This window comes from Balaenoptera physalus (assembly GCF_965194825.1).
Source record: "Balaenoptera physalus genome assembly, chromosome: 10".
Classification (NCBI taxonomy): domain Eukaryota; kingdom Metazoa; phylum Chordata; class Mammalia; order Artiodactyla; family Balaenopteridae; genus Balaenoptera; species Balaenoptera physalus.
Window position 1 is genome coordinate 66808877 of NC_138889.1, and position 8930 is coordinate 66817806.

At 40.1% G+C, this 8930-nt stretch overlaps 1 long non-coding RNA gene across 1 annotated transcript in view; it reads left to right on the forward strand.

Moving 5' to 3' along the window:
• LOC309668375 overlaps window positions 1-8930 on the forward strand; it is a 485025-nt gene that overhangs the window by 219509 nt on the left and 256586 nt on the right. The window lies entirely within an intron of this gene.

Below are 8930 nucleotides of genomic sequence, written 5' to 3' on the forward strand. Positions count from 1 at the left end.
CTTATCAGCAAGTTTGAGATCAGTTTTGGGTTAGTTGTCTAAGTCTAGCATCTGAAGGGAGTGATTACTCTTTGGCTGAAACCTCACAGGCCTTCCCTTTCTTCTTCAAAATTGTTCTCAGGGCCTTGACTCGGGGTACAGAGACCTAGAGGAAATATATAATAGTGCCTCACCAAGTACACTCAGTCTGGGCAGAATTTTAGAGTTACACTGTCGGACATTGTAGTCACTAACCACATGTGGCAATTGAGCACTTGAAGTGTGACTGACTTGAGATATGCTGTAAGTGTAAAATATACTGAATCTTGGGCTTCCCTGGTGGCGCAGCGGTTAAGAATCTGCCTGCCAATGCAGGGGACACGGGTTCGAGCCCTGGTCCGGGAGGATGCCACATGCCACGGAGCAACTAAGCCCGTGCGCCACAACTACTGAGCCTGTGCTCTAGAGCCCGCGAGCCACAACTACTGAGCCCGTGTGCTACAACTACTGAAGCCCGTGCAGCTAGAGCCCGTGCTCCACAACAAGAGAAGCTACTGCGATGAGAAGCCCGCGCACCGAAGAGTAGCCCCTGCTCGCTGCAGCTAGAAAAAAGCCTACGCGCAGCAATGAAGACCCAGTGCAGCCAAAAATTAAAAAAAAAAAAAAAAAAAAATATATATATATATATATATATATGCTGAATTTCAAAGACAATATGAAAAACATAAAATATCTCAATAATGTTTTTATATTAAGGTTGAAATATTTTGGATGCATTAGGTTAAATAAAATGTTATTAAAATAATTTCACTTGTTTCTTTTTACCTCTTAAATGTAGCTACTAGAAAATTTAATATTTATATTAGACATAGCTGTTCTAGAATATAGGATGTGGCTGCCATGAGTAGAATGTGACTGTAATAAGATGGTTGGTTGCCTGGCTAGAGTCTGAACGAAAACTCAGGCCTGGGTAAGGAGAGGGGTGGCAGAGTTGAACTGGCACAGCTAGCGCCAAAGGTTTGAGATTGGGGGGATATATGTCACTAAACAAGGAATGTAATTCCAGGTGACACAATGGAAGTGGAGGAGTCAGTTCTTGTTCTGCCCTGCTCATGCCTAGATAACTCTTACTTTCCCCTTAGGTCAGGGGTCTCTTCAACTAGAAAGCCTTCCCTGCCTTAGGTGCACTTCCATCTGTATTTGTGCAGATCTCTTTCCTAACTTAACCCGTTAGGATAAAATTATGTTTTCATATCTGCCTCTATACTCCCAACCTCCATCAAAATTTTGCAAACTCTTTGAGGGCAGGGGCCTTGTTCATTATCTTTGTACCTGGAGACTGGGCTAGAGTAAAAACCAATAAATGTTTGTGGGGACCTGGAAAAGAGAAAAGGAATGGGAGAGGCTCCTCTGGTCAGTCTCCAAGAATCAGGTACCTAGTTGAATTCCTACTTTATTCCTTTCTGACCATGTGAGGGCAATGCTGAGATGCCCAAAGAAGTGCAGATGGGATCTGGGCACCATAGTAGGCAGGAGAGGGGAGATTTTCTGTCCTAGGGTCTTCCTAGACCTTCAGGTCACATCAGAGTTGTTTTGTTTACAGACAAGACTGGCCTTAGTGAGTACCCACTCTTTTCCCTGCTTCCCTGTGACTACATTTCCTTACTCTATTCCACTTAAGGAGTGACAAGTCCAGGTGCACCTTCCTACCAGGTATGCTCCCTCTCACTTCTTTGTAAGGCCTAAAAAATTCCGTGGTGGGGGATGGTCAGAAGAGTAAGAAGACTCTTCTCTAAATTTAAGTGTGGAAGTCAGAAGGTTAGGAAGCAGAAGTGACAATTTATGTATCTGGGACCGAGGTTTTGCTAGCTCTGTCTGCAGTCCCCTCACCCCTTTTCCCTCCAGTGCTCAAATAGTTCTCTGGATGCCCCAGTCTTCTTTCTCCACCTCATCCTTTCTGATCTACTCAGCACTTTCCCAGGCCACAGCAGTCCAGGAGAACAAATGGAGCCACGCACAGCGTCAATATGATGGTTTCCTTGGATCACGTCTCCAGTTACAGCAGGACATACGGAAGTTCTTCTGAGCGTACCCTGCGAACGTCTCCTGTGAGCCCTCTCCTTTACCATGCGCATGGCCGGGTGCTCCCCCCTACTTAAGCCCCTGTAGTAAGATTTTCTGCCCCCTGCTACTTGTAAAGCCACGTAAGTATACTTGCTGGCTCCCACCGTGGTAACAACGATGTATGAGGCCAGAATTGCATCTTTCTGTTCCTAGAGATGCTGGTTATCAGCAATAGCTGACAAGTTACTGGAGACTGTAAAATAACAAAGCAACACAAGGTTTAGTGCCAAAGCAGGGAGAATTTTTAAAGTTTATTTCAGAAGGGTGCTAAATCAGTATTCTTGGTTTCCCAGTGTCTTATATCTTACAATACCTAAGGGAAACAGTTCCTCCATTCTGACTGCTAAGATTTTCAAATAAATGAAAAACTATACTACTTGTATTCATCTTTATTTTTATCAATATAGTACATTTTTTTTTTGGCCGCATCACACGGAACTTCCCCGACCAGGGATCAAACCTGTGCGCCCTGCAGTGGAAGCATGGAGCCTTAACCACTGAACCACCAGGGAAGTCCCCAGTATAGTGCATTTAAAGATATCAAATGGTACTTCACAGTTGACCCTACCCCAGCCCTCTACATTCTGAATTTCTGCTCCCCAGAGACAACTTCTTTCTTATCTTTTAAGATAAATCTCTTCTGGGATTTATCTCCCTATTTCTTAATAGCATGCTTATACTACTAGTTCTTGATTTTTCAGTCTGGGCTATTATTTTACTTCTTGCTATAGGAAATAAGCTATTATTTATAATAGCTATTATTTATAATACTTATAAATAAGTACTTACACTCCAATGTCCTCTCATAAACACATGTATTATTTCTCCATCCTCCATCCCTCAATATATCTATATCATCTTACTTAGGTAAATCACTATTCCTTACATTATTATAACTGTGTACATATTTATTCATGGTTGAATAAATCAGCATAATATGATTTCATTTCCTTTTTTTGACTGAAGTTAGCCATTGCCTCTTTTTCCATGTTTCTTAAGTATTTAGCATTCAAGTATCTGTAATTAACTTATCCCAAACTCTCCTCTCAATACTTTCAAACACATCAGGTAGCCTATCAGTTTAGTTATTTTTTTTTTTTAATTGAAGACAACCCTCCAGGGCTTCATCATCCTCCTTCATTCTGGACTAGTTATTCTTTAAGCCTACTGCACAGGTTTTGCCCTAGAATAATTGAATAATTTTATCATTTCTTCCCCATTTCTACCTTTTTGTTTTTCTGAAAGACTTCTATCTTCCAACTCTTCTTTTGAATTTTCACATTTCTGTTATCCTGTTTTAAATTTACTACTTTCTTGACTGCCCTGCCCCCCTTTAAATAGCAATCTGTTCCATCTGGGAATACAGCATCTTATTTCTCTGACGATATTTCTAATGTTTTGAGTTTTTCAGTCTTTGTTTTGTGGCTGTGTTTTGTTTTGTTTTTTTCTGTTAGAAGCTTTTTTTATGGCCATGCCATGCAGCTTGCAGGATCTTAGTTCCCCGACCAGGGATTGAACCCAGGCCACGGCAGTGAAAACACAGAGTCCTAACCACTGGACAGCCAGGGAATTCTCAGAAGCTTTCCTTAAATGTCTGGAGATCCTTGGCTATCTATTCACATGTAAGAGTTAGGCATTAGAAAACTGACTGGAAGCTCTGTGTACGTAGACAGGGCTTGTGATTAGTAGAACACACTGTGGTATTTTTCAAACTTCTGGTTGCAAACCCATTAGTGGTTTGTGAAATCAATTTAATCACTTGCTACAAACTTTTTTTTCCCAAAAGACAGAATAGAAAATACTATGTCAGAATACATCACACATAAAAAGGAAATTGTTTTGTGAAACTTTGGTTTCACATACACACACATACATCATATGTACATATTATGTACTGGGTCAATTCCATAAAATGGGGATTTCTTATTGTGGGTGTTTTCTCGAAGAAGTTTGAAAAAAATACCACTTAGGGCACTCAAGATCAACTGCCAAGATACATAGTTTCTTTCTCTTGGAAGGAGAGGTAAGTTTCCCTAGAGAAAAATTCTCTACACTCCTGCCTGCTGGTCTTGTAGCCAATGTTCAATCAAGCATTTGTTGAGCACTTACTACATGCTAAACACTCTTCTAGGTACTTGGTGTACAACAGTGTGTAAAACAGATAAAACTTTCTGCCCTCCTGAAACTAACATTCTAGTTGGGGAGACAATAAACACAGTAAGTTATACAATATTTTGGTTTTGTGCTATGGTAACACAGTAACAGAAGGGAAAGCTGAATTCATGCACAGAGATGCTGGTAAGAGGGTAGATGTGGTAGGAGTGGTGAATGTTCTGATTATTTCATGAATGAAGTAGAAAGCAAGGCCATCATCTGGCAGTATTAGAAGTCAGTATTAGAGACTTGAGAAGAAAAGAGAAGGTGTGAAATAACTTAGGAACACAGCCCAGCAAACTAGAGCCCGTGGCCAAATCCTGCTTTTGTACAGTCTTCTAGGTAAGGATAATTATTATACTTTTAAATGGTTGGGGAAAAAAACCTAAAGATGAATACTAAATTGCGACATGTAAAAATTACATAAAATACAAATTTTATGAGTTGTATGGCAATATGTAAGGCAATACTTATATATTGCCTTTGGCTGCTTTCTTGTTACAATGGCAGAGTATAGTAGTCGTGAAAGGGACTGTATGACCTGAAAAGCCTAAAATACTTACTATCTGGCCCTTTGCAGAAAAAGGTTGCAGACCCGTGATCTAGAATAAAAAAGGTGAATGACTAGGGAAATATGATTGTTGGGTGGTGTTAAGGGCCTGGGAGTTATGGACATGAGTTTAAAATGAGGCCAGTCAGCATGGTTGCTGCATAGAGGGAGGCAAAGAGCTGGCTCTGACTGGAATTGTGGTTTTGCAAAGTGAGTGTGACAAAAAGAGAAGGTAAACTGAGTTAAAAGTATATGCAAGTGAATCATTATATCCATTGACCCAGGGATTTAATAAGTTGCTTATGAAGAGAGGAGAGAAACTCAGGTTAGGGACAATGAAAGGTGATAATCAAGGGAGTGTTGCAATCAAGTTGCTAGGAGACGTCTGGAAGACAGAGCTGGTGGTCAGACAGTCAGATACATGAGCTTGAGATCATGAAAGGGTTATAGTTTCTGGTAATAACAAGATCTAAGGTATGACCATCGGAGTAAATGGCAGGGAAAGGTAGAGGATAAAATCAGTGGAAGACTGTTTATTCAAGGAACCAATATGTCAGGGTGTTGAAAGGATCATCCATTTATGTAATTAAATCACGAAGAATTAAATCTGGAGTAGTGTTGGAGGGAGTGAAATGAGCCAAGAGCTAAACTTATTGAAAACTGAGGGGGAATGACCCAGGGGCTTGTAGATTTTGTAGATGATAGCAACAATGAAGGGACAGAATTGATATAATTTGATGGCATGAGGCTCAAAGCTGGGGGGGTTTAAGGGAAAGCAGAGGGAGAAATGTCTGCAAGAAGTAATAAGAAGCAAGAAGACCATCTACCCCATCTCTAGGACCAGTAATAGAACTGTGGGAGAAAAAACCACCTTGAGAGAGCTGCAGTGAAAGCACTGTCCTAAGAGAACACCCACATTTCAGGGTTCTGGGATCCAAGTCAGTGTAAGAGGTATCTGATGCTTCAGAATGCTGAACCTTAGGTCCCCATTTTCAGTAGGATGCCTCCTCTCAGCTGCCAGTTGTTCCTGGTGGCTCCAACTAGTTCAGTTTCTCCAGGGGATAAACAAATTGACAAATGAATGACTAAGGGGTGAGGATCTCAGGTCTAATTTACTTTATAGTCTTTCGAGTAATCACCTTGTTTTTAGTGGCTAATGGAGTCTTTGGTGATATGTATTTTACCACCATGAAACAGAGCAAATTAAAATTATTATGAGATGTATAAATCAAATATGAGTTATATAGTATGGTTTGTTAATTTAGGTATACTTCAGTATTGGTGCCCCTTATCTGATTATCAACTTAGGCTGATGCTGAGCTTCCCACCCATTTGCCCTTCCCTTTAATTGTCACTCTTTTCAAGTCCTGGCCTTCCTCCTAGCCCTTACCTGCTGATACTGAGCCTTTATATCTGAAATTGTACTCTCCATGGGGCATATCCAGTTGGATTCTCCTCTCTGGCTACCCTTCCTCAGACCTTAGAATAGGTCCCCTTCATACAGCCCTCTGACTGAATTGATCTTTATGAAACCTATTCACTTAAATGTACTTTCTATTCTCCAACTGGTTCTTATCTACCACAGAGAAACTGTTATGAACTCAGACACGTGGGGGATAGTTTCTGTAGAACCTTCAAAACAGAGTAGTTGACTCTTCATATGGGCAGCCCAGAAACAATGAAATTCTCATGTTCTTACCCATTTTCAAATAAGTAAGATGAGAACCACTATAGCAGCCCCCCAAGTACAAGGGCATCCAGTGTATCCAAGGAGTTCAGCATTTCACAACAGAATCCCAAGATATTCCATGTTAGTTTGCCAAATGATGAAAGCAAAATTAAAATACCCGTTATCCAGGCTCACAGCACAGAAGATTATATGTCTCCACTCCCTTTGTCCTCGAAGTCTCTCCTCTGGCAAACACAAGTATCTCTACTAGATCAGCCACACCCCCTCTTCCAGGCTTATTTCTCCTGTTCAAGGGTTTGAGTATGTCAGCATTGGAGTATGTGGGTTCCCTGAAGAGTTAGGTTTTCTGTATTAAATACACATTGGGAGGCTACTCTGCCTCCAGTAAAAACAATGCCAGGACTGAATTCCCCTCTCTGATTTTGGTGGCTGGGATTTGCTGGTTAGGGGCATAGGTCCAGAAAAGAGTGTGATAAAGGTGCTGGAAAGAAAGAACAGGGCTTGTAATCATCAGGCTGCTAGAACCTTGGGACAAGTCACTACCTAAAAGCAGGTAAAGACCCAGCTTTTTCTCCATTCTGGTCAGGCATCTGGCAGCCCCAGTCTTCTGAAACATACCACAACCCTTGAATAAAAAGGTCTCTGAGAAAATAGATGTCACAATGCCCACATGCTTGACACCATGTGAGAAACAGCTGCCAGTAGGTCACTGACCAGACAAGTAAGCATAAAATAAGATAGGAGTATAGCTTAGGATGCACTGATAATGGAAGGAAGAAGTAGCGGCTAACAGAGGAGACCAAGCTATAACACACAGACTAGTACGTCTCTGCTTTCTGATTTCTTGAGAACAGTAGCCTGCAACTGTTCAAAGCTGCATAAAAAGCTGATAATTTCAGTCCAAATTAATGAGTCTATGTTTGTAGTGATGGCAATGAGTCAAAAAGAAACTACATTTGATTCACAATGCCATTTAATAAAGATGTCCTAGAATCAAAGAATTTTGGCATTAGAAATGACTTTGGAAGTCTCCTTATCTAACCTTCCAACCAATGCAGAAATCTCTCTCCAATATTGCTAGGAAATGATCATCCCACCTTTCACTCCTAGTGAAAGAGAATTTAGAGACAGTCCATTTAATTGTGCTAAGCAATTGTGTCTTGATACTACTCTGAGCCTTAGCTTTTCCTTCTGCAAAACTGTGAACACTACTACCTTCTTTGTATAAATTAGTATAGTACCTGATTAAAGTAGATGCTTCCCTCCAACTGAGTCAGGATATGCCTCTCTGCAACCTCCACCTATTGGAAATGCTTGCTTTCTGGTGCCAGAAAGAACACTTTCCACATGACAACTCTGAAGACCATAATGAGGTTACCACTGCCCTCTTCTGGATGCTCCACAGATTATATATACATCCCTGTCTTACAAATGACATCTCCTACACACAGAGTCCTTGATACTTCTACATATAGAATGTGCAATCAACTAAACACCAATATCATCTTCACAGGAATTTCTGTTAATCCAAGTTCTCCCCCACTGTGCAAGTGCAATAGATTTTTTTTAAACGGAAGTCAGGATGTATTTTTTAAACTCTGTTAAAACAATTTTGTTGGTTTCATTCTATTAAGGTGATTATGAATCTTGATTCTGTTGCTCATTGTTTAAGAGTCAGATTGGTTAAGTCTTTTTACATTTATTATATTTAGAATAAATGGACAGAAAACCTTTTGAGGTGGAATGGTAATATCATCTGAGTAGTGGGAGAAGCATAATTCTAGATTGTGATAACCACTGTCATAGGTATAGAATGTTTCTTGTTGACTATTTAATAACTACACTGTTTAAATACTAAAAATATTAACACTTAAAAGGTAAGTTTCTATCATCTGTAAAATGCAGTTATTTGCAATGTCATTTAGACCTTAACTTTAACTATATATTAAGGTTCATTCAACCCTTCCCCTTCCCAAACCTCTTATTTGTTTGAACCAAATAAATATTTCCTTTCTAAATAAATAAATCTATTTATAAAAAGTAAATTTGTAAATAAAATTTCTAGAAGTAAATGTTCTCTCACACACTGGGGATCCACCATAAAAGACTGTTCTCACAAACAGATAAATCTTTGAGGGACTACCATAAGCCAACCACTTTACACAGGTTATCTCAGTTGATACTGTAAAGTAGGTACTATTATCACTTCTGTTTTATAGATTACAAAGCCAAGTTCACAGAGGTTCACTAATTTGCCCAAGGACATACAGCCAGTAAGAGGGAGCAAAAGGGCTAGTAGCAATGGAGGAAATGAGGACGACAAAGCCTTGATTTCAGAAGATCCTTTAAGAGAAACACAGATGCAGCTGGGCTATGCCTGGGCTCCCCCATCTTCCAGGGGACCTGACACAAAGACTTTGTCAGACAAGCACA